This window comes from Stigmatopora nigra, chromosome 12 (genome assembly GCF_051989575.1).
Source record: "Stigmatopora nigra isolate UIUO_SnigA chromosome 12, RoL_Snig_1.1, whole genome shotgun sequence".
Classification (NCBI taxonomy): Eukaryota; Metazoa; Chordata; class Actinopteri; order Syngnathiformes; family Syngnathidae; genus Stigmatopora; species Stigmatopora nigra.
The window spans coordinates 13,416,896-13,422,901 of NC_135519.1; positions in this window are offsets into that span (position 1 = coordinate 13,416,896).

The window sequence follows — 6,006 nt, forward strand, 5'->3', positions numbered from 1 at the left end:
CCACTTCATGATGCTCACATATATTACTAGAAAGCCAACGAAGAAAGCCCAATAAATGTACAATTAGTAAGACATATTACACTCTCCAATATTTTAAATATAGTACAAATTTATGTCATGGCATATAGTTTTCTATTGCAAGTTATTATCCAAAAGTTTGATCTAGCCAACTAATGTATTGATTTTCCTAAATGGAAAAATGTACAATTCTATTTGTGTATGTTATTGCCTTCCTTTCATTTGAAAATTGCACCTTTTTTTAATATATAGCAAATGTGGCCAGAAAAATAAACATGAAAATATTATTTCTGCAAGGTAATTCACTCCGAGTATAATACACAGAGGGAATACAAAAAGAATTAGTCCTGGGGACAACAACATAACCTGTCCCAAAAGGTGGCGCTATAGACCACGTCAAAATACTGAGGAGAGCTGCATGACCTCAACCAAAAAGCTTGAATCCCAGTGCTGGTTGATTTTGGGTTCACCACACTTGACTGAACACGAGTCAGACTTTCCAAACATGTTTTTTTTCTTTTCTTTCAGGCCATATTTGGCTGAAGAAAATCTGCTGAATCCATTTGTTTGCTGTGGGGATTTCACGCTGTGTGCATGACTCTTATCCCATGTGCAGCACAGTGTATTGATTTATTTGATATTACACTGGCCCCATTACATGTTTGCACATCATCTATACAGCAATTTGTGCCTATACATACATGTATGTGTTTTATTTATTATGCAAGTTTTGTATATTGATATTACATTACTCATTTTCCTTATATGCTGTCTACTCACTACTACATCCTAGTGGACCAAATAAGTAAACGAAACACACCCACAAATGACATATATAGACAAATACATATATATTAAATATACTGTTATATTTTCTGAATATATTTTAATCCATGCCCATCATGTATTTACCACATTGTGCCATTAGATGCCACGTATACAAAGCTAGATAGATAGCTTGCTAGCTAGTTCACTAGCTAGTTCGCTAGCTAATTTGCTAGCTGGATCGCTAGCTAATTTGCTAGCTAGATCGCTAGCTAATTAGCCAGCAAATTTGCTAGCTCGGTCGCTAGCTAGCTCGCCAGCTAATTCTCTAGCTAGCTTGCTAGCTAATTCGCTAGCTAGTTCGCAATAGTAGTATCTATGCATAAATATGCACGTTTGTGGTTCTTTTCTTTTGATTAGCTGTCCTAATCAGGTTCTGTAAATGATATGCTCTTTTGTTTTTCCTCTCATTTTTCCCCAAGTGTATAATCTAGGTTGCAACTATTACCATTGTCGCCTTTTATCATTGCTCTCTTTTCTCCTCCTTTATGGCCAAATTCCCCATCTGCTTCACTCCATAATTCATGAATATATTTATGAATATTTTCTCCAACTATTTTCCTTGCTTAACTACTACAATAAACCCTACCCCCACCAGATCCTTTTAATTTATTTTAGAGTGTGTAGGGTCAGGCAAAAGGCAAACAGGTGGCTCAATAAGCATTCCCCTTCACTTGTTCCCAAAACGCCATCTTTTACACAGTAACACATGTCAGGCATTTGCATGGCAAGAAATTGCACTTTAAATGGGTAACACATGAGTCATTCTCTCTTTTTTTTTGCTCTTGTGTCGACAGCTGCGAGCGGCCAAGCGCTTATTAGACAAATATGATTCATAGCAGGCCGCCAGTGAGTCTCATCAAAGCTTTTTTTCCAGGATGGAATCTCTGACAATAATGAGATTTTTGTGTAAAACAATATAACATGCTCTTCATTTTTCCTCTCTCTATCTTCCCTGAGTTTAAAGCTGGAAATCTGCTGTGTATTCTGCATTAGCAATCAAAACAAGAGGCTATTATGCGGCTACGGCACCCCCTCCTCCCCCTTTTGGCTCACGTTGCCCGAGCGGTAAACAGCCCGCAGATGTTTTACATTGATATTAACAAGTTTAATTTGTCCCGAGCAGAAAAAAGCGAAGGGATTAACCTCTCTCTTTGCCGGCAATTTTATCCCAAACGGCGAGCGGCTTCATGCATAAGGTCATTTAGTTGTCTCGGAGTAAACCTGCCGTCGCCATGGCAACCCCCCGGGACGACTAAATTGCCTTATAAAACGAGATAAATCGTTAATGCCGAGAGGAGATTATTTCTGCCGCTTCGCCGCCACTGCCGCCGAGTCGTATTTGACAACACGCTTTGAATAGGCTCGTTTGTTTTTTTGCGCTCATTTCCATCCGTCGCCTTGCCGAAGCATAATTGTGCTCTTTTCATACATTATGTTCAAGTATCTTTCAACGCTTACTTCCATTTCCCCCAACCTGCTTTTTATGATTGCTCCCTACTCTCTTGCTTGTCTTTTGTTATTGCTTTTCAATTTCTATTTGCGCTTTAAAAATAAAACATCATCTTCCCAATACAAGTTTCCACAAATGTTACTGTTGTGTCATTTTCTCTATTTTATTTCTATTGTTTGAACCTTTCTCGAGCAAGTGACTATTTTTGGTTGTTTAAATAACAACAACAACAACAACAGACACTAGCCTCATAAAGACCTAGCATCCACAGACGTAAATATGTTTTTGGGGCTAAAATATTGATTTAAATCCATATTTGTTCATAACTTTTAGATGTCCAATCTCTTTTGACTGGGAGAACACCCAGAATTGGTGGCCAGCCAATAACAACGCACCAGGAGACGGACAATCAATCATAGTTAGCTTTAGCCAATTTAGAGCCTTCAACTAGTTAGCCTAGCATGCATGTTTTTGGAAGGAAACCAAAATACCCAGAGAAAATACACACAAGCTTGGGAAGGAGATGAAATTACACTGTGAGAACTCAACAGGGATCGAACCATCGTCCCCCAGACTGCGAGGCCACCATGCTAACCACAAGTCCACCTGACTAGCCTAGCATTCGTCTTTTTGGAAGGAAATTGAAATACCCGGAGGAAAAAAAACACAAGCTCGGTCTGGGAGGACATGGAAACACCACACTGTGAGGACCCAACCGGGATCAAACCCTCGATCCGAGGACTGTGAGCCCGAGACGCTATCCACTAGGCCAACGGACGGTCTACATATTTTCTCCTGTTTAAGTATTTGGGTGTCGTAAATGTAAAGGTTGATTGTTATTTTTCTCGTGACTACCTGGCAAGCGTATAAATCCCAAGACTGCACCATCTGCTGGATGTAGCGGGTCAGCGCCCCGAGAGGAGAGGCTGACACGGGTCGGCGAATCAGCCAATCACGGATGCCCGCTGATATTTATGAGCCTTTTACAACAAATTCCGCAAGTGCACCGCTTACTTTGAGGGGCGTCCTGTTCAAAATGGGATTTTTTTCTCTTCCCCCCCATTAATGAATCCCTCAGATGCCGAAATGAGACGGCCAACAACTGGCGCTGCGCTCTAACTAAAAAAAAAAATCCATCTTTTATGCTTAAACACAATCAAAGATTGACATAAATCCATTATTCATGCGTGTAATCCTCGCCTCCGATGGGGAGATATTAAATGTAACTGTATGCAGATGGCGGTGGGAGCGAGACGGCTTGCTTGGTTTGTTTTTGCGCTTTGCACTTTTTTCTCACCGCGCTCAGCTATTTCTCGACATCAAGCGAAGCAGCAGCGCGCTTGCCACCGCAGCAAAAAAACAGAAACAAAACAAATCCCGCGAGCAAACCAACAGAGAAATAATCAGGTCATTAAGCCTTTATACAGGGAAAGGCTCCCAGTCAGAATGGATTGGACATTACAATCCAACACAAAAATCAGATATTACACAGTTTTTTTCACTTTATGTTTAATGTAGTACTTCCTGGGCTAATAAAATGCAAATATCCCAGATTGTGTGTTATTTAATAGCCATTGTTTTACAAAAATATCGAGAATAAGCCGCTGTTTACACGCAAGTCATCACATTAACCTTAATTTGCAACCTGCTAGCACCCTAGCCCATGCTAAGCCATGCTAACCCACGCTAACCTCTTGTTGCCATGATACCGTTTTTGTTAGCTAGCGCAGTGCTAGAAAGCTATATATGTATGTGTATGTATATATTTGCTTATATGTGTTTATGTATACATGTGCTCATATATGTGCATATATATGTGTGTAATGTATTTTTCTCTGGCTGTATTCTCACCTTCTTGCTACTGTGACAATGAAATTTCCCAAATACGGGATGATTAAGTTATCCAATCCAATGATATTCCAAAAGCGTAGCCCTAGCTAGCGCATTCCTCCATTTTGTAATTGTAACTTGTTCTTATCAGCGTTGACCCACTTTTCCTCTCACCTTTGTTCCCTTTTTTTCCTCTTTTTTTCTACGCACGGAGACGTTTGCCCCCAATAAAAGTCAAGCGGGTCACGTGATGCAAATTGACGCGTGTGAATCGCTAGCGTGCGCAAGCACGCCGCGTGTCGCTCATTGTCATGGCAGCCGTGGAGAGGATATTTGCCTTTCCCCTCTCGCTCGCATGACAACGTGCCGTGATTGAGGTCAGATCGCGCCGTAAATTATGCATCAAACCGGGCCGGGTCGGCCCAGGCAGGGCTGGAGCCGGCCTTCTGTTTAGTCGAGCAGAAGACACACTTTGCGGCTCGTCATCTTTTTTCAGGCGGCCCGGGGAGGCGCGTGGGCTCGCCGCCGTGCCCGGCAGGAGGTCGGCAAATAAAGCGCCGCGGCCCAGTTGCGGGGACGCGACTTGGGCGCTGATTAAAAGCAGCTCCTCGCGCTCGTCTAATTGGATTTCCCGTGCTGGAGAAATGGAACGGCGTCTTCTAATGAGCCAAACAAGCTAAAATTAGTCACTGGATACCATTAGCTTGAGTTCGTAATTGCATAGCGCATTTATCGTAGCATACCGTGTCTGTGTGGGTTTTCTCTGGGTACTAATTTCCTCCCACATCCCTGAAACATGCACGCTAGGCTAGCTGTTTAAACTAGCAACTCAATTTACAACCTCTAGTTGGCTGGGCTAGCCTCCAGCACCCCTTTGCGACCCTTGTGAGGATAATCGGTCCGCATTGGACAACCGTCGTTAGCTAATTGTCTTTTCAGTTGTTGTCAGGAACACAATCATTCACTAAAACTACAATTAGCACTAACTACAAGTGCTTAAAACGTTTGAGTTGTTCGTTTTTTCTGCTCATTTTTTAAAAGAACAAACCCCCAAATCTCCAAATAAATCAGCGCAATAAAAGCTCGTTAGCCCTGGATGAGTCTGAGGTAAGTGTCCCACGTGTGGTTGCATTTAAAGGCCGCTACTTTCTCATTCGCTTGGCAAGAATGAAAGCCCCCCCCATCCAAAATTCCCAGACAGCCCCCCCATAAAAAGACCCCCGGGCGTACGTTCTCGTCAATATCCGCACAGAGATTTCCGACGGCTGACGTGGAGAAAAACTCAGGCGATAACACCTGGAGCGATGAAGTGGGGGAGGGGGCTTTTATGGCTTTTATGCGGGACACTATTAACAATGAAGACTCATTGATTGAGCTGCCGTCGCCGTGGCAATGAGGGAAATCAAGGTATGACATTAAACGCAGTCGGATTGGTCGCACGGCGAGGATATTTTACGGCAGTTATGTTCCACCGCTAGTGGGAAATGTGTTCCAAATATGATCTATTTTACCACACAGGAATCTTAAACATAGGTTATCGTCGTCAAAAAAACTGTGTGAGGTTAAAAGGTCAAGCAAGAACAGCTGTGATTCAATAAATTGTTATATTTATACAAAACATGCTATTTGTCAGTTTATATATGTCAAATGTAGCCCTGCAAGTTATGTCAAAAGAGCAAGAAAAAAAAGCAACTGTGTTGCATAATTCACATTGCCGGTGGCCTACGTGCTTGCGCGTGCGCGTGGAGGTAGGTCCGTGAATTGTGGGGAAACAGCGCCTTGCTGTGGACACGCCAAGTAGTGCAGCATTACCCCATTTGTCACAGTACTGTAAAATTGATTAAAGCGGAAGCGTTTACGGAGCTCGTCATAACTTATAC